This window comes from Hyaena hyaena, unplaced genomic scaffold (assembly GCF_003009895.1).
Source record: "Hyaena hyaena isolate Hyena2069 unplaced genomic scaffold, ASM300989v1 scaffold_726, whole genome shotgun sequence".
Classification (NCBI taxonomy): domain Eukaryota; kingdom Metazoa; phylum Chordata; class Mammalia; order Carnivora; family Hyaenidae; genus Hyaena; species Hyaena hyaena.
Genome location: NW_024081358.1, coordinates 635,785 through 657,055, shown reverse-complemented (window position 1 = coordinate 657,055; position 21,271 = coordinate 635,785). Strand labels below are relative to the sequence as shown.

Genomic DNA, 21,271 nt, shown 5'->3' with positions numbered 1-21,271 from the left:
TTACTATCCTATCAGATAATAAGTAATTTCCTATATATACAAAGACCCTTTCTTGATTCTTGATAACCAACTATGTGTATATACATTCTTCGAGAGGAGCTTCTTAAGTTTTTCTATTTACTTGGGTTTTGAAAACCTTAGCTAGTAAATCTTTTGTTCTCTGCTTGTAGTTTGTAATATTTCCTTGTCTCCATGTGGGTAATTCTGTGTGTTTCTCTCTCTGCCCCTACTCTGCTCATGCTCTGCCTCTTTCTCTCTCAAAAATAAATAAACATTTAAAAAAATAAAATCATTTGACTATGGGTGGTTACCAAGTGCGAGAGAATAGAGAAGCAAAGAGAAATAAGGACTGGACTCTGGGCCCCTTCAAGTTAGGTGGTCTAGAAAAGGAGGACCCAGTTAGGAAACTAAGGAGTGACCAATGAAGTCGTAGAAAACCATAGTAATTTGGTATCCTTCAAGTATTCCAAGGAGAAATGAGTTCCAGAATTTGGGACATGCTGGATTAAGACAAAAGAAACCTTTGTACTAACTGCAGGATTTTTGGAACTTTTAATATCCACTGCCAATGAGGGGAGATAGAGCATCGAATATAGTGTCTCTGAAAATATTGACCTAATTCATTTTCAAAGAGTATCCTAAAGAGACCACTGTGGAATGGAATATACTTTTGGAAATACTGAATTGGAAGATAAATCATTTCTTATCTGATTGATAATCTGTTGACATAAAATATGCTGATAATTCTAAAGGCGTTTTGAGTTGTTTAAATGTTCTCTAAACCCAAAGGTTATTTTATTTTATTTTATTTTATCCTTTGGTTCTAGCTCTGCAGGACAGAGGAAACGGCCTTTTGGAGAATATTAGGAAGGTGAACTCTTTGCTGGCTGTCCTTGGATACTCATGGAAATACCAAAATTTTCTAATCCCTGAGTATCGTTATCTGACTTTCCTATTTTTAAAATTAATTAATTAATTAAAAATTATCACCTTCCTTCATGTTTTTTTTTTAGTTGTCTGGTTGTAAGAACGTAAGTTCTCAGTCCGTATCTGTTGAATTGAGGAATTGGATTTTCTTTTCACTCCAGAGTAATCTAGTTGTTTTACTTTATAATAGCATGTGCTATGCACCAAATATAATAACTTTTGTTGAAGCTTTCTTATATGTCGGATATATCTAGAGTTGATGGCACTATATAATGAGTTCTTACTTTTTAAATATGGTTAGCTATTCTGTAGGATAATTGCCTTTACTTTGATGTTTCTGAAATTGCTCATTTTTAAGCTCTTTTGCTAGACTGATATGCAATATATATTTATCTTCTCTGCAAATCTTATTGAGTAAGTTCTGCTTAGTTGAACAGCACTATCAATAAAATCCTGTTTTGTTATATTTGCAGCCAACAAAATATATGGTTTGTTGACTAAATATTGTCTGTCATTATGACTCAATAGTAGTCCATTTTACAGTAGTGTCTGATACATTTTCAATTTTATAGTTAAACACTGAAATGGACTGCTATCAGTTGAGGTTCACAGCATCATTGAAGCTTTTTCTGTTTTCATTATAAGGTACACTTTCTTTCTTTAAATACATAAGATCAATGTTAATTCGAAGACTTGCTCATCACATACATTGAGAAAAGTATGAGACAAAAAATCAAGAGACCTGAATTCAGCTTTGCCTCTGCTTTGTACCCACAGTCAGTTTCCTTGACCTTTCTGAGTTTTCCTTTCTGTAAAATGAGGAAATGAATATATATCCACCCTGCCTGATAAAATTTCTATGATACTGAAATGAGATAATATATATGAGATATTGTTAAAACACAGATTTTATTTGTTTTTTTCTAAAAATATACCTAGTTCACATGTAAATTAATCCGTAGATACTCACTGAGTTATAAATTACAGAATTTCCTGCAGGATTATTTTATGTATTTCTTATTTATAAAGGCAAAGCCCTAATTAATTTCTCTGAGTAGATACTACATGTACATGTACAGATAAAGGGGTCTTTGTGTCTCTTTTTTAGTTTCCCAGTTTTCTACCTCAAAGGTGACCTTCCAGAAACATTGTATGCAAATGAAAACATAAATGTTCACTATATGCTTCCTGCTCTTACACAAATGGTAGTATATACAACAGTATTGTTTTGTACATTACTTTTTCACCAAATATGTTTTAGGTATCATTTCTATATAGTGCATATACAGTTGCTTCCTTTTTTTTTTTCATTTGTTCAACAAATATTTATTGTCAGATCTCATATGTCATTTTAGTTTGGAGGATGTAGTAGTGTACAAGAAAAACACTTTTTTCTGTTCTCATGAACTTTCTACTCTAAATGGATACAGACAGTTAAATGTATATATTAAATAGTAAATATATTAAGTAACATATAATTAAATATATACATGTCAAGTGGTGCTAACTTCTTCATAGAAAAAGAAAAAAGATAGAAGAAACAAGGTGATGGGAGGTGTTTTTTTAAAAAAAAATGTTTTTTTTGAGAGAGAGAGAGCAGGAGAGGGACAGAGAGAGAGGGATAAAGAGAATCCCAAGCAGGCTCCATGCTAATAACAGAAAGCCTGATTCAGGGCTGAAACTCACAAACCATGAGATCATAACTGAGCTGAAGTTGGCTGCTTGACTGATTGAGCCACCCAGGTGCCCCGGGAGGTGTTTTTATATGTAGGGTTGTCAAGGAAGTCTTCACTAATAAAGTGGCATTTATGCAAAGATCTGAAAGAACTAAGGGAGCAAATGATAAGACTGCCTGACATGAGAATATTCTAGAGCAGAATGAGAGATAATAAATAAGAGATGGGGTTGGAAGAGTAGTAGGCATATAGATCATACAGTCATGCAGATTATTTTAGAGACTTTGATGCTAGCTGTTAGAGAAATTAGAAGCCATTGAAGATTCTCAGCAAAGCAATGACATGTTTACATGGTTTCCACACTTTTGTTATTATAAAGAAAGCTTTTGTGACTGATAACAATGTCAGTTATAGATGTTGATTATTATATTAATAATGAATTAATATATCATTTTTGTAGAATAATAAATTTTTGCTTCTAGCTTTCCTATGGCATGAATTTTATCATGCTGAACTTTCAGTTTCTCTGTAGACCATTAATATTACTGAATTATCCTAGGATCTGATACTGAAGTAGATTTATAGCTATAGTTATGCTTTGTGTTTATTTTGTGTATATATTTCTAATACATAAAACGGAGAAGTTTTATATAGGAGATGATTGTGATTATGTTACAAAAGCCTTGTTGACTTTTCTAAATGATTCAAGTCAAGATTTATTAAAATCACTAAACATCAGGGAAATGCCGATCAAAATCACAATGAGGTATTTCTTCATGCCTGTTACAATGGCTATTACCAAAAAGATGAGAAAGGACAAGTGTTGGTGAGGATGTGGTGAAAAAGAAATCCTTGTGCATTGTTGATGGGAATGCAAACTGGTTCAACCACTGTGGAAAACAATATGGAGGTTCCTCAAAAAATTAAAAATAGAACTTACCATATGATCCCAGCAATTCCATTTTTTGGGTATTTATCTGAAGAAAACAAAAATACTAACTTGAAAAGATACCTCACCTGATGTTCATAGCAACATTATTCATAATAGCCAAGATATGGAAACAACCTGAGTGTCCATCAGGGGATTAAATATAAAGAAGAGGTGGTATATATACGGTATATATACACACATACATACAATGGAATATTGTTCATGATAAAAGAGAATGAAGTCTTGCCATTTGTGACAACATGGATGGACCTTGAGGGATTATGCTCGGTGAAATAAGTGAGATAAAGAAAGGTGAATACTGTATGATACATCTGGAATCTTAAAAAAGAAAACAAAAAACAAGAAACTTACAGTGGTTGCCAAAGACAAGGTTGGGATGTAGGTGAATGGGTGAAGATGGTCAAAAGGTACAGACTTAAGTTATAAAATACATAAGTCCTGGGTATGTAATGTACAGCAGGGTAACTATAGTTACCATAGATAGTAATATTCTATTATGCATTTGAAAGTTGCTAAGAGAGTAGCAACTTAAAAGTAATATTCTATTATGTATTTGAAAGTTGCTAAGAGAGTAGAACTTAAAAGTTCTCAGTATAAGAAAAAAATTTTGTAACTATTTTTGGTGATTGATGTTAACTAGACTTACTGTTATTATTTCACAAAATACACAAATATTGAATCACACCTAGAACTAATATAATGCTTTATATCAATTATGTTTCAATTAAAAAAGAATTCTTTTAAGTATTCATATTTCTTTGGTTCATACAAATAAAGTCATTTCATTTGATGGGCCAATTAACAGGTGGTGGTAGTAATATTCTTTTGCATTAGGCTATAGTATCTTCAGTATCAGGAATAAAAAAACCCTTGACATTTCAAAATGCTCTCAATTTTTATTTTAACTATTGTCTATGCTCATATGCATATGCAGTGTATATATGGGACAAATCAAGTAAACAGTAGACGAAAAATAACTTTTTCATTTATATATGTCTATGTGTCTATATATGTGTTTATGTGTAGCACAAAGCAAATGAAAAAGTGCTTTTCATTTGTATATATGTATATTCATATGTAAAAAATGTGTATATATTTCAAAATTATCTTTTAGATTATGGATTTCATAATATCTTAGCACAAACCAATGGCCAGAGGTTAATTAGTCCTAAAAGGAAGAAAAATTAAAGGAGAAAGGCAAGAATTAAATATCTACTATGATTAATATAAATAAAAAGGTTAATCACCCAGAGGCATTCAGTCATTTGGGATTCATCAAGTGTTTTATGATTACTTAGTACATGAATATTACTTATGGTTTTTTTTTTTTTGGAAGGGTGGGTCAAAGATAAAATAGACCTTGCCATAGGGTTTGATGGGGGAGATGGAACAGAAGTAATTGATTAATAATTAATTGAAAATTGACTGCATTGTGACTTTTATGTATCCATACATTAAAACATTTCAAAAAATGTAGTTGCCTAGCAGTATCTAGATATACACTTAGTAAATGATTATAGAGGAAATGAATAGGTACAAAATTTCAAAGTATCTTTTGGCAGGTTATAATTGATGCCACTGAGTTTAAAAAAATGGATTAAGTGTTGAAGTTGGTTTCTATGAAATATTTCTCATTTTATAAATAATAATGGCGGTGATATTTTACCAGAGTGACAGAGTCTTCAGTGGTTACAGAGTTAATGATTGCAATGTGTGACTGCAATAGAATCCTTATAGAGCATGCACCAGCTGCAGAGCTGGGCTTCTTGGGTTTGTATCACTGCTCTAGCACTTAATAAGTGTGTGATGTTAGGCACATTAGGGACTTTTCCTGCCATCCTTTCCCTATGTGTACCATGAGAATTACAGTTTTAAATACTCTTGGGTTCATTGTGAGAAATGGTTAAGTTTACACATTCAAAGCCCATAGAATAGTCTCTGCCAGTTTCCAAACTACTATTGTCTTTTATTTTTTATTATTTTTAATGTTTATTATATTTTTGAGAGAAAGAGAGAGAGAGAAAACGTGAGTGAAGGAGGGACAGAGAGAAAGAGGGAGACAGAATCCGAAGCAGGCTTTAGGCTCTGAGCTGTCAGCACAGAGCCCAGTATGGGGCTCAGACTCAAAAACTGCGAGATCATGACCTGAGCCGAAGTCAGTTGCTCAACCAACTGAGCCACCAGGACGCCCTACTATTGTCTTTTAATAGCTGATACTTGACTGTTTGATTATCACAGAAATGATCATGATTTAATATGTGCACTTCTTCTTCTTCTAGTCTTTATTCCTTAGTCTTTTTAAAAGTTTTTTATGAGAGCCAGCCACATTTTATTTTATTTTATTTTTTATTTTATGTTTATTTATTTATTTTGAGAGAGAGAGCTTGAGTGAGTGCCAGCTTGGGAGATGCAGAAAGAAAGGAGAAAGAGAATGCCAGGCGGGCTCCACGTTGTCAGCACAGATGTCACTGTGGGGCTCAATCCCACAAACTGTGAGATCATGACCTGAGCCAAAATCTAGAGTTGGATGCTTAACTCACTGAGCCACTCAGGTGTCCCGATTCCTTAGTCTTGATAATTATTTTTCATTAAGCATAAATGTTTTCTTTTAAATATATATGCTATTAATTTTTAGATAATAGATAAGCATGTTTGGGATCTATTCTCTACCTAAAGTATATTGTCTCTTGATCACAATAGATTACAAAACATTTTTAAAAATATTTATTTATTTTTGAGAGAGTGTGTGAAAGGGGTGGTACAGAGAAAGAGAGGGGGACAGAGAGGATCTGAATTGGGCTCTGTGCTGACAAAAGAGAGCTTGATGTGGATCTCAAACACATGAACCATGAGATCATGGCCTGAGCCTAAGTCATACACTCAACTGACTAAGCTACGCAGGTGCCACTCAGGTCTCAATGGGATTGATCACCTAATCTTTTTTTTTTTTTTTTTTTTTTTAAGGAAAGATAGAGAAAGAGCAAGCACAGGGGAGGGGTGCAGACAAAAGGAGAATCTTAAGCATACTTAGTGTGGAGTTGGATCCCATGACCCTGGGATCATGACCTGAGCTGACATGATGAGTCAGATACTTAACTGAATGAGCCACCCAGGCGCCCCCACCTAACTTTTAAAGAGAAATTTTTAGTGTTAATAGTTGAATTACTGGAAGCTCACTTTTTCCTTCTTCTACACTATTAAAGTTTGTGTTTAAAATTTTGTACAAAGCAATTTTTATAAAAGTATCACTTACAATCACACTTTAATGCCAGTTTCCTTTTATACTTTAATGTGAGTGAAAGAAAGAAAATCCTTAAGTACCATTATATTTTATGATTATTTATTCATTCATGAAATAACATTTTACTTTTAAGTTTGCAATTATGGAAAATTAAATTAACAGCTTTTAATACATTGACTTTTAGAAATAACTCTTCTTATAAGTTTATGCAATACCATTATTCATTCTATCAGTTGAAATCTGGTTTTATTCATACTTCTTTTGTCCTTTCCTGTCAGTGTTATTTAAAGGTCCTTTTTGTAGCAGAAGGGCAGGGTGAAGAAACTGGAAATTTGAGTGAAATCATTCTGAGTTTATTTGCCTTTAGGTGATTTTTTTACCTACCTCCCACCAACGTCAGTTTCTTTATCTATAAAACGTGGTTATTAATATGCACCTGATAAGATCCTTATCAGCACTAAAGAATGAATGCAAAGGCAAAGGCAGTTACAGAGTTCTAGACACAGTTAGAAAGGTGCTTGGTACACATTTGGTTTTTCTTCCTTTTCTTTCCTGTTTTGCCTTTTCTGTCTGTCTCCTTTTTGTCTCTTCCACCTTTGCCCACATTTCTCCTCCTTTCTCCTCTGCCTATTAAATACAATTAATCAACTTCTATGAATATTGTACGCCATGTACGGAGACACCTGGAGATAATAAAGTCTCTGCATTCATGGCTCTACATATAGGAGGCAGAAAATGACAATAAACAAGTGATTAAAAAGAAAACATCTGAGTTAAATGCTGTGATGAAATTGACCATTAACACTCCTTAGGCTTTAGCCCTCAGCCCTTGGTTTTCAATCCTTTCTTTGTAGTCATGTATCTGTGGGCTTTCTTCCCTTTCTGTCATGATTTAAACAACAGACGATAACTCTTGAATCTTCATTTCCAAGGAAATTGGGAATACTGGAATGACAGTCAACATAACGATGAAAAATGAAAGCAGAGAAATTAAGGGACTTCTACAAGTTCACAGAAAAAAGGTTAAATATAATAAAACATTTAAATTTATTAACAACCATTTCATTATTATTCCCATACTAATTAGATTTTCTTCCTGTATCCCCACTCCGTCCCCAGTGAACTGTTTATTTAACTGGCATTCATTCTTTATTTAAAAAAAAAAAAAAAGGACTCCTACATGGCTCATTCGGTTAAGCATCCCACTCTTGACTTTGGTACCAGTCATGATCTCACCTGCATTTCTGTTCATGGGGTTGAGTCCTGTGTCAAGAAAATCTTTGGGATTCCGTCTCCCTCTCTCTCTGCCCTCCTCCTCTGCTCACACTTTCTCTCTCAAAAATAAACAAACATTTGAAAAAAGCAAAACTGACTTTGGACTATTACAATGTAGATTAATGCAAATATATTGTTTGAACACACAAGAAAATTTAATTATCTGGAGAAAAAGGCTATTTAGTTATGTGGCTAATTTGTTATAATAATTGTGAATGATAAAATTACTAAAAAGTCCATTTATAAATGAATACAGTTCTTCCTATTCTCCTATAGTTTTGTTTTTGTTTTTACAACCATTGAAAATAAATCAATTAAAAAGCAACTACTTGGCATATAAGCCATTGCATTACATGTTCAGGACATTATTTTTAAAAATTTGAAATTTTTTAATTTCCTTTAACCTGAAAAAATTATTACAGACTCTACAGTTTATTTTCCACTTTATTTATTAAGCTGAATAACATTTGTCTTAAAATTTATGTGTGAGATGCACCCCAATGTTCATAGCAGCACTCTCCACAATAGCTAAAACATGGAAAGAGCCTAAGTGTCCATCAACAGATGAATGGATCAAGAAGATGTGGTTTATCTATACCATGGAATACTACATGGCAATAGAAACAATGAAATCTGGCCATGTGTAGCAACATGGATGGACCTTGAGGGTGTTATGCTGAGCGAAATAAGTCAGACAGAGAAGGACAAATATCATATGTTTGCACGTATAGGAGGATTAGGAGGAACTTGACAGAGGACCATGGGGGAGAAGAAGAGGGGAAATGGTGGGGGAAAGGGAGAGAGGCAAACCATGAGAGACTCTTGAATGCTGACAAAAACTGAGGACTGATGGATGTGGGGGGGAGGGGGGATGGGCATGGAGGAGGACACTTGTGGGGATGGGCACTGAGTGTTATGTGGAAACTAATTTGACAATAAACTATTTGTAAAAAAAAAAATTTCTAGAAGAAAAAAAAATTATGTGTGAGAATGTAGTTATTTTTTAGCTTGAATTGTGAGTAGAAGTTTGACCTTGCATGTAGAGAAAGATTTATATTTATCTCTCAAGTCTTTTGTTGTAAATATTGAAAATTATTTTATGATATTAGTTTTTTAACTTTAACTGAAGGATTTCATAAAGAGAATATATGAATATTATTTATTGATTCATTTGGTGCCTAATGAAAAATTTTTAAATCCTAATAAATTTTTTCTTTTAATATGGTGTTCTGCAGAAAATTGTTTATAGTGTTAATGTTTAAAACATTAAGACCCAACTTTTAATTTTTAAAATCATTGGTTTAAATGATTGCATATCCCAGATGAATGATAAGATCCTAGATTTAGGAAGGGTTTTCTCTATCAGAATATATCTAGAGATCTTTTAGAGTCTATTCTTCCAGATAAATCTGTTTTAAAGTTGCTTAAAAGTCACTTAATTCTTGGAAGGAGAAACAATTCAGTAAGACAGAATGATATATACTTAAATAGTTTACTGTGTGGTAGAGGTTTCATGGGGGCTGAAAGAAGAATACAAATAAATGTGATCTGCTTTCATTTTGAAACTTGAATTAATACTGTCATACTGATAATAACATTTGGACAACTAAGAGGTTACATTGTTTACAACAGCATAGTTAAGGGACATCTGGATAGCTCAGTTGGTTAAGCATCCAACTCTTAGTTTTGACTCAGGTCACCATCTCATGGTTAGAGTCCCCAGTTGGGCTCCATGCTGAGTCTGTTCAGATTCTCTCTCTCTGTCCCTCCTTAGCTCTCACCTGCCCCATCCCCTTCTAAAAATAAACTTAAAAGAAAAATAAAACAGCATCGTTAAGAAACAAGATTATTCAAACAGACTAATAGAGAAAAATAGCCCAAGAAACTTTTATTTATATAGGATGTTAATATAAGAATATGACTAAAGGTGAACAAGATTATTGTATACATTTGATAAATGCCGATTTAGATCATGAGATCATGCCACATAAAAAATAAGTTTCAGATGTATTACTCAAGTTAAAAATCTAAAGGCAGAAAATGTGAGTGAACAGTTTTCTATGTTGAAAAACAAACTGAATTAAAAATCAGAGTAAAAACTGGGAACTTCTGCTGCAGATATGGCAAAGGATTAATGTTTTTAAATGTAGAAGTGAGTCACCCAAATTGGTTTATAAAATAGTAAAGTACCAATTATAAGTGGGAAAAGAATATCAATAAGAAATTCATAATAGAGAAAATATAAACTTTCATAAAATATGGAAAAAATTTCAACCCTACTGATGAAAATAGTGTTTAAAAAATGCAATTTGAAAATAATGATTTATTTAACTTGTTTGTCACTATCCACCGTGACCTCCTTCCAACCTGTTCTCCATACTCTGGTCAAAGTCATCTCTTAAGGTTTCAAGCAAGAATAAATCTGGTTATATTGAGCCCCTCAAAATGGCTAAAATGACTTCTTATGACTTTTAGTCTAAAAACCATTTCCTCTAAATGGCCTGCTTAAAGACGTTGTATTGTTTGGTCTCAACTGTGGACTCCGACCAACTAGAAACACGCTGGTCGTAACACCAGATGTGTCTCTATGGAAGGAAGAATGGAAAAAGAAATGAAGCTATGAGGTGTGAAGTCCTGAGAGAAAAATTTGGGGGACAGTTCAGGGGCTGATTGTGTTAATCTAGTTTAATTACAAGTCGCTGGAGAAGGTAGGAAGAGTTTTATAAGAAGCTCTCAAGTGTGGTCTGAAATCACACACACACAGATGAAGCAATTCTCTCTGCTAAGTCAGAAGTTAGGAATGGTAGAATGTGATGCTGAAGCTAAGCATGAATAAGCAACATTGGAGATGAAGACATCCAGAGAACTTTGAGGCTTTGGGTATAAAAATTCATGATAATGTTAGGGATTGAGCTGAAAGAAACTAATCATAAGCCACTTGCAAAGACCTCAGTAAATGAGGGCGAATGTGTGATAGGCCAGTAGATTATAGCATTGAGAATGAGAATGCCCTGGCTTCGTTCATGCTGTTATTATAAATACTTTATCTCTTATAATAATTAGGGATGCTGGTGCTTAACACAGTATCTGACAAAGTATAGGTGATCAGTAAACTTTTCTTTAGTATGCCCAATGCTGTAAACTGAAACTATCAGTGTTAGATTCCGGTTTTAAAAAAATGCTGGACTCTGTTTTTGCATATTTTGGTATATAAGCATCAAACCAAACCAAACACCTAGTTATATAATGTAGAGGGGCAGATTATTCCAGACTATGTTTTAGAAAGTAATAAAGTCTATGTAACATTGAATGAAAGAAGGAAAGAATGCAGAGAAATAGCCTTAACTAGTGTATTTATCACTTCTAGATTGGCGAAGGCAAAAATTTAGCATTTTGAATCATTTAAGCAGGGCCAAGATGCTCCATGTCCTCAATAATGTCTTAGTCACTACAACCATTTGGAAAAACTATTTGGCAATACCTACTAAAAACAGACATGCACACACCCTGTATCCTAGTACATCGACTCCTGGGCATAGATCTAATAGAAATGAATACATAGATTACCTTAAAGACATGCACAAGAATATTCACAGGAGCACTATTTATAATAGACCCAAACTGAAAACTTCCAAATGTCAATAGTAGAATAGATAAATTGTAGAATATTTACCTATCCATTGGAATATCTGTAATAATGAGAATGAACGAATTAAAACTACTTATAGCAGTCTGGATGAACCTTACAAACTTATAATCGAGTGAAAGATACCAGACAATATGTATTTTATGATTTCAAAAAGAGGCCAAACTAATCAGTGGTACTAGACTTTAGGATGGTGGTGATCCTTGGTGTGGAGAGGGGTGGTGACCAAAAGGCTTATAGAAGACTTCTGGAATACAAAAATGACTTGTTTTTTTTGATCTGTGTTCTGGTTATAGGGACCTTTTCAATCCGTGAAAAATACATAAACTGTACATTTTTTATTTGTACACCCTGTTGTATACATCTTGTACTTCAAATATTTCAGAAAAAAATTGTTCCAATTTAGCATGGGACCAATATGAAAGCATGCTCAACTCTGTATGTGTGTGTGTTAGTTTTTGTCCGTGTGTTAAGGCTGTATGTGTGTGTGTTAGTTTTTGTCCGTGTGTTAAGGCCTGTCTTTTCAGAATTACTTAGAAGGAGGGGGAGTGCTTTTTAAATGACACAAACCATCCTTTTGTCTTCCTGTCACCCGTTGCCTTCCCATATAAAGGTATTTCTTCTGGGACCGTACACCTACCTCCCTTCCTATCTCTTTTCTTAATAAGCTGTAGTTAACTATAATGTTTGTTGAGAAAGTGTTGTGTCTTTCAAGTCCCTTGGCTTGAAAAAAGTTTGCTTGAGGACTTTTTGCAAAAAGGATGTTGCCTTAAACAGCTCTTTTAAATTTTGAAGGCCTCTTGGGAAAGTAGCCTATTAAGCATTGTGAAATATTAGCATATACCTCAAATCAGGGGCTTAGAGAGCCGAAGAAAGTAGGAATCACCTCGGAAAATGGGTAGTGCAAGCTTGGCAGTTCTAACACAGGCAGCCTACTGAGTGGGTGTGGTATTGGAAAGGAAAGTTTGAGATGCTGAACATGAATTTAGTCTATTTCACAATTTTGTCTAAGCCTGGCTGTTCCCTTTTCTTTTTTTTTTTTTTAAATATTTTTATTTATCTCTAGGAGAGAGAGAGACAGCATGAGCGGGGGGGGTCAGAGAGAGAGGGAGATACAGACTCTGAAACAGGCTCCAGGCTCTGAGCTGGCAGTCAGCACAGAGCCCGACGCGGGGCTCGAACCCACGAACCGCGAGATCATGACCTAAGCGAAAGTCGGACGCTTAACCGACTAAGCCACCCAGGCGCCCCTGGCTGGTCCCTTTTCAAAAGTGCTTTAGATTGAGAGAAGTATCTGGACAGACAATAGAATAGAGAATGTGAAGGAAAAGGTCTTAAAATGTTGGAAAGGAGAACCTACTTCTGAAGTATAGCCAGGAATGTGAAGGGGCTACAGGTGGAAACAAATGGGCTTAGCAAGGGCAATAAGGGTAAGGAGAAGGCGGGTAACTTGGGAGGTAATTGAAATGAAGTAGGCTATAGATTATGAAGGGTGGCTGGTTTCAGAAGTCAGTGGCCAAAGGACTAAGAATAGGATTGGTAGAGATAGAAGGACAGGCAGAATCCAGTGGGACCCTACTTGGTAAGAAAAAGCTTTGGTTGTTTTTTGAGAAGTTTAATTAATCTAATAGTCACTAGAATCTTAGTTGTTCCAAATAGGAAGTATTGAAAATGTGGCAATTTATATGGTTTATGTTCCTTTTTCTTTTCTTTTTTACATATTAGGTCCAGTCTCTATGGAGCCGGAACATTGTTCTTAGCCCACAAAGGAGTTATGTGGTTTTGACAAGTGGATAAGTTAGGCTCTTCCAATTAAAATTTGATATTGGAGGGAATTCCTCTTTCCTTCCATCCTTTGTCTCTAAGGCTGTTAAGGAGTAATCAAGAAAGGAAAAAAGAGAGAGAGAGCTCAGAAGAGGGGAGAGCAGAAACAAGAAACAGGTGAGGGGAAGAAGAAGCTAAATAGAGGTGAAGAACATTAAAGGTGAAGAACTAAAGGGACAAAAGAAAATACAGAATAAGAGGTAGGTCAGTTGAAAGAGAAAGGGACTAGGAAAAAGTAGCTGACAGAGGAGAGCACATAAATTTAAAGTAAAACTATTGAAGCAAGATAACTTAACTGTGTCAACATTTTTGCTTTAAATAGTTCAGTAAAATTGGGGCGCCTGGGTGTCTCAGTTGGTTAAGCGTCTGACTTCGGCTCAGGTCATAATTTCACTCTTGATGAGTTCGAGCCCTGCATCAGGTTCTGTGCCGACAGCTGAGAGCCTTGAGCCTGCTTCGGATTCTGTGTCTCCCTCTCTGCCGCTTCCCTGCTCACACTCTCTGTCTCTCTCTCTCTCTCAAAAATAAATAAACATTAAAAAACAAACAAACAAACAAAAAAATAGTTCTGTAAAATCTATCAATGAATACAATTTGTGGTTTAGATACTTAGTAAAATTCATTCTCATATTTTCAAGTTTTAAGTCAACCAAATTACAATAACTTAAGAAAATTGGTTTCTATGTAGTTATTTGATTAACACTAAATTAAGTTATTCATTCCCAAATGTTTTTATTGGGTGGTATTTAAGAGGAAAGTGTTACAGTGGACCATTCTGATGTTTACTCTAATAATGTATTCTCTCTCAAAAGAAATCTGAAATATAATAATTTATTATGGCATTTGTGGGTAGAAGGTGAGTATAGACTTTCATTATACATATAGTTACTTTGATTTGCTATTATGTCACAGTTATTTAGATAGAGCTTATATTAGCAATGTTTAATTATTACAGATATCTATACTTTTTGATATTGTGAGCTTTTTTCAGTTTTATTACTTATAAAATATTCATAGTCTTTGACATTTGTTAGTCTTCAGTGCAGGTGTACTGGTAGAAAAAAATATTGCTAGATAGCTCTTATCACGTTCACTCATGATTAGATAACAGATGAAATTCAAATCATCTTGAAAACTCTTACTGAGATCCTTTTTGTCCTCCCTTTGTGCATAATAGAATTATATTGACTTTCTGTAACTACAGTCAATTTCATATCATAGTTGATGTTTTCAAGGATTTAATTTCTAAACTTAAAACTAATTGAACTTAAAAATTAATTGAAGATGGGGTTCTAGATTTTGACCAGGTTGTCTTTTTTAGTATGATACAATGAATATTTTATATTATCTTTATTTGTATAATTGTCATTTATTAAACATATATTTAATCAGAAAGGCTCTTTGCCAGTCTATCTTGATAATAATTGAAAATCTATGAGATTTCTTTTTTTTAATTTCAGAGACGAATAGTATAGATCTACTATTCAAACATGTTGATTTTGACCTTTCAATAGCTATTGCACTCACCAAGAGAAGTTAATACCTATGCACTTTCTAACATCTATGACAGCATACAATTTAGAAGTCTCCCTTTAATTTAGTGATTCCTTATTAAATAATTCAAAAGTAGTGCCAGGTAATGAAAGCATAATTATTTCTATCTTGAAAGATATACCATGCTTTTAAGGTGATGGAGCAAATTGTGCACATTACCTAAGATATTTGGTATATGAGAAGTAAAACCAACATGGGCTAGATATACTGTCTAAACAACACTGGTCTTTTGTTCTCCTTAGGAATTTGAAAACCTGATTTAATTTGTGTCTGCCTTTCCTGATAGGCTTTTTGCATGATCTTTAGGGATGGTGCCTCTTTGCCAGCTCCCAAAGTCAAAGTTAGGGACAGCTTTGACTTTTAGCAACTGTATATACGTGATTTGGGAATCAAATGGTAAAAACCAAAGAACATGAGGGAGTCTTCCTGTGTCCTTCCAGTTTTCTTTCAACTGATTGGCAGGAGTTGAAAAAGATCTGATGCTTTAAGGTTCAGCAGTATCATTTCTAAGAAAGGTAGCCCAGGGGCACCTGGGTGGCTCAGTGGGTTGGGCATCTAACTCTTGATTTTGGCTCAGCTGTTGATCTGGGGATTGTGGAGTTGAGTTCTGCATTGAGCATGTAGCCTGTTAGGGTTTATCTCTCTTTCTCATTTTCTCTGAAGGGGCAAAAAAAGAACCTTTAAAAAAAAAAATAGCCCATTAGAATGACCATGGCAGGGAGCATGATGTCACCAATTATAAGTTATCAGGTTTATGTCTTACATTATTAGGAGACAAGTCTGTCAGCTCTATCAGGTTTATGTCTTAAATTGTTAGGAGAAAAGTCTGTCAGCTCTGGGAATGTGTAAATTGCAGGTTACAAGGCTATTTGTATAGATTTATATTTGCTTGTTTATATGCTTATGTTCATTCACTCATTCATTCATTTTCTGCCTTAGTCCCCTGAGTATCTGAGGTAGCTAATGGTAACAAAATTCAGGCAAAATGTAAACAAACTAAAATCAGAACCAGGAAAAATAGAGGTTGTAACATGTTATCAAGACTAGGGGAAAGACTATATAGATCATAGTATGTAGTTACTACACTAGAGCTATTATTTTGTCTCTAAGCTTCCCAAAGGCCAAAATGAAAAAGGATATAAAGTCATATAACACTTACTATTAAATAAAAGAAAGCATGTCACATTGCAGGAGAAGCAAAGCTTTTCATTGTGTTTAGCTCTAATAGAATTTCTTACTGGAGGCTTTAACACTGACTTCTGCAGTGACACTGCCCTTGACAGTATCACCACAGCAGATGCAGGAAGGAGATTCATAACCCCATTTCTTGCAGAATCTAGAATCCCTTCGTGGAGGTGGAGGCCAAAACACTAAAATCAGTTCTGTAGGGGTCTAGGAATGCAGCTGTTCATAAACTGGTTTTATCCAAGAAGTACTTGTTTGAAGGTGAATATGTAAGATTAAAAGACTTTACTAGTAGATTTATTAGCTGCTTTTTTTTTTAAATTGAAAGCCTGTTATTTTCTTTGAAAGTTATTGGAAATATTTTATATATGAAAGTAGTTTGTGTATATTTGTGAAAATATAATCCCCATAAAATTATTCAAACATTATTTCTTGTTACGATTAAAAAATATTACTAATGGGGGCGCCTGGGTGGCTCAGTCGGTTAAGCGTCCGACTTCGGCTCTGGTCATGATCTCGTGGTTCGTGGGTTCAAGCCCTATGTTGGGCTCTGTGCTGCCACCTAGCTCAGAGCCTGGAGCCTGCTTCAGATTCTGTGTCTCCCTCTCTCTCTGACCCTCCCCTGCTCATGCTCTCTCTCTCAGAAATAAATAAAACATTAAAAAAAAATTAAAAAATATTACTGATGATTTAAGGGAAGTTGTCAGTGTCAAACTTCAACTTTTGGTTCCAATCTTCATGATATACTGTACTTACTAATGTCTTACCGTTTTCTACCTGATTGTTCTTAATTTCATTTTGTAACTTTTTTTGTTGGGTATAAGTACGGTCACTCTTTGTGCAGACTTTAAAGATAAGTAGTTAAAGAGGGCTACAAATCCAACTATTATATGAAATGTGTTCTATTTTGGAGCGGGTAGTTTTCTTTTTCCTTTTGTTTCTTTTTTTTAAAGGTTTATTTTATTATTATTAGTTTTTTGAGAGAGAGAAAGAGAACATGAGTAAGGAAGGGACAGAGAGATGGGGACAGAGGATCTGAAGTGGACTCTGCACTGACAGCAGCAAGTCTGATGAGGGGCTTCAAGTCACAAACCATGAGATCACGACCTGAACTAAAGTTGGATGTTCAACCGACAGAGCCATCCTGGTCCCCCAGAGGGGGAGTAGTTTTCTAAACAATATTATAAGAATCTATTCCATTTCAAAATTTAAAAATTTTCAAAAGATTGAAGGACCCTTGATTTGGGTCATTAACATTTGGCAGTGTAAAGCCTCTAATATGTCATTTAAGGAAAATTACTAAAAGAAAGGAACTGATGTGTGCTAGACATAAAATATTGTTACTGGAAAAAAATAATGTGTTATTCCTACATTTTCTATGAGAATACTGACGCTTAAACAGGTTAAGGGGTTTGTTCAGAATCAGAGTGGCAGATTCAAACTCAAAATTTTCTGACAGTATAGCTTAAATTCTATCCGAGCAGTGTTGCCTGTTTGCTAAACCAACTGACTTGTAGTCAGAGAGAAATTGGTTCAAATCCTCTCTATGCTATTAAATATATGACCACAAGCAAAATTATGGAATCCCTCTGAGCTCAATTTACTTATGGGTAAGATGCGGTAAGTCATAGAAACCTCACAGAATTATTTTGGAAATTAATGAGATAATGTTTGTCTGAATTAGCACAGTTCCTGGAATCTAACTAAACTCAATAAATGGTAGCTATAAGGAAAGAATAAGTTACCATGATATCTCCTAAGTGAGTTTTTTCAGTATACTTTGGTTGGAGGCTGTATTTCACTGTAACATATTGTAATTCTTTTTCATAATATAATACTTTAAGATAAGAAATTACTCGACCTAGAGCTAAGAAATTACCAGCAGGTGGAGCTCAGTGTCAGAGAAACCAAATTTCTGAAATTGGGATATTTTTCACTTTCTGTTTTAAAAATAAAACTAAATAAATGCATATTGTTTTGAAATTTATATGTGACAGTATTCTATTTTTAACATGCCTACCAGAAGTCATCACCCTGCAATGTAGTTCTTAAATATGTAAAGATGATGCTTAGTTATTGGTATCGTAATGAATTCTTTGTTCTGTCGTGATTCCTGTTCACATGTATGAATAAGACATGCTTAAAGTGAACTTCATTTGTATGGGCTGGCTTAGAATTTGATAATTTCATTCAGTTATTGGACTGGTAACCTCAAATTTAACTGGTCAAAATGTGCCATTCTCACAGTTTTCCACTTCTTAGTAAATGGTATCACTTGTAATCAGCTGCTCAAGCCAAAATCTTGAGAATCACCTTTGTGTTCACTGTTTCTCAAATCCCACATCCGTTCCATCAGCAAGTTCTCTTGCTGCCACCTCGCAAATAAAACCCAAATCCCACCCCCTGTCACTGTCTCCACTGTGATCATCCTAATAAAAAAGCAGCATAAATCGTGGCCTGGACTATCTGCTTGTTCCCTTGCTCTTCCTCCATCTTGTTTTCTGTGCAGTAACAAGAGTGATCTCAATGTGATCTTATCTGTCCCCTGCTTACAACCCTGCAGTGGCTTCTCTGTGTAACTAACATAGAATTCAAATTTCTTATCATCACCTAAACTACATAATCTTGTCCCTGCCTGTCTCCTCCCAGTATAGCCTGCCTCCTTCTTACCTGCCACACTCTAGCTTTTTCTTTCCTTTCTTTCTTCTCCTCCTTCTTTTTTAATTTCTGAGAGAGAAAGACAGACAGAGTGTGAGCAGGGGAGGGTCAGAGAGAGAGGGAGACACAGAATCAGAAGCAGGCTCCAGGCTCTGAGCTAGCCGTCAGCACAGAGCCTGATGCGGGGCTCAAACCCACGAACCACGAGATCATGACCTGAGTCGAAGTCGGACGCTTAACCAACTGAGCCACCCAGGCGCCCCACACTCTAGCCTTTCTGACCATGTTGCCCCTCACCTGCCAAGCTGCATCTCATCTCAGGCCCTGTTTTCTCTCTCCATTCAATATTCTTTCACCAGTTTTTCACATGACTACTGTCTTCTTTCCATAATTTCAGCTTATATAGCATTCCTTGGAGATACTCTCTCACTGCTGTAGCTCTTACAGGCTCTCTTGTTATGTGTCTACCCCCGCCATCATTATTTATCCTACTGCCCCTTTTCACTTCTTAGTTTGTGTTCATTTCTAGTGTCTTTACTCCGTCTCCTCCTATTTTGTTGGCTAACATTTACTATGTAGTAGGATTCTTCTAAGTATTTCTATGCATCAAATACTTTAATATGTGCATTTATGTGTAGTAACTCATTTACTCGTATTTGTTTATCTGTATGTCTTTAGTATCTATTTTCTTTCCCTGTAAGTTCTGCCAGCTTCCCAAACCATAGCTCCAAGAAGACAGGCGTTCTCATTTTGTTTACTGCTGTTTCCTTAGCTTTGTGCAGTACTTGGCACATAGAACAGGGTCTCTAAATATTTTTGAGTACTGGCAAGCTCTTAGAACTCATAATAACAAATAGAGTCATCAAATATGAAAATAGTCTCCTAGGGGAAAGAGAACATTTTCTAAGGAAGAAATCACGCCTGACTGATTATTCTTAGAGTTCTTTTATATGAAGATAATAGGGCATAAACTTAGGATTTAGAAAAGACTTTGACAATACTTTTTACCAGTGATGACTAAATAGTAAGTCACCATTGGATGGGAAATATGCTTTTAGCATGACCCAAAAAAAGGGTCAAATCAAAGGGTAAGAATAAATACATATTTAGTTAGCTGGAAAAATTAAAGATCAAGGTGCTTCGGCAGTTAATAATCACTTCTATTATGGATTGAATTGTATCCTGCAAAAAAGAGATCTGTAAATCCTAATACCCAATACCTGTAAATATGACCTTATTTGGATGTGATATATAGATGTAATGAAATTAAGATGAGGTCGTCAGAGTGGGGTGTAATCCAGTACGACGGGTGTGTCAATAAGAAGAGAAGAGAGGCTGACCTACAGAGAATATCACCATGTGAAGACAGAGGCAGAGATTGGAGTTGGGCTGCCGGAAGCAAAGGGTTGACTACAGTTCCCGGAAGCTGTAATATACAAGGAAGGATCCTTCCCCAGGAGTTTTGGAGGGAGCATGGTCCTGCTGACTCTTGAATTTCAGACACTGAGCTCTAGATCTGTAAGAAAATAAATTTCTGTTGTGGTACTTCATTATAGCAGCTCTAGGGCATTAATACGACATCCACTGTGTTTGTTATCTTTATAAGTGATCTGGAAGATTGCCTGGTAAGGTCTGTAGGTGACATTAAAATTTTCTATTCTGAAAAGCAAAATCAATGGGTATTAGATGATCATAGAAGACATACCTGAATTAGCTTTTCTCTGGGCTACACCAACAAGCAAGAAATCTAGCTACCTTAGATTTTGTATTCCTTGACTGTGAACATCAGTCTTGATTTATTTTATCTGCAATATTGTTTCCAGATTTAAATATTTTGTAACTTTTTATGAGCCTGTGAATTTCTATGCCAGGTATCTAGTAAATGCTAAATGAATATTGAAAGAATAAATGAATAAGACCAAACAGGAAATGAGAGATCAAGGGAGGAAAATATAGGTGAATCTGTAGATGTAAAAATCTGAATTATGTTTAAAATGATCTAGGCAGAAAATGACACCAAAGAAAGATGTTGAGAATTGGTATGTATTGTTTCTTTGAGTATATCAGCTCTGTGGTAGAAGGACAAAATTAGCAAGTTGCTACTACAGCCTTTGAGACTCTTTCTTGGCAACAGCATACTTTTGGTGAGGTAGAGCAGTGACCTACCTTAACATGGTAGAATGGTTAAGTGCATGGATTCTAGAGTAGAGTTGCTTGGGTTTGAATTGTGGGTTACCCACTTGCTGGCCATGTAACCATGGCAACTCTGTGCCACCAAGCTCTCTGTGCCTCAGTTTTCTCATCCGTAAACTGGGGCTTGTAACAGAACCTGT

At 35.0% G+C, this 21,271-nt stretch overlaps 1 protein-coding gene and 1 long non-coding RNA gene across 2 annotated transcripts in view; both read left to right on the top strand.

Annotated features, from left to right (window-relative positions):
- FER (FER tyrosine kinase) overlaps window positions 1-21,271 on the top strand; it is a 419,902-nt gene that overhangs the window by 119,072 nt on the left and 279,559 nt on the right. The gene's annotated exons all lie outside the window — the stretch shown is intronic.
- Window positions 1,517-20,275, top strand: LOC120220793. Its single transcript, XR_005525661.1, has 3 exons — window positions 1,517-1,572; window positions 13,487-13,488; window positions 20,261-20,275. It is a non-coding gene; the product is annotated as an uncharacterized LOC120220793 (long non-coding RNA).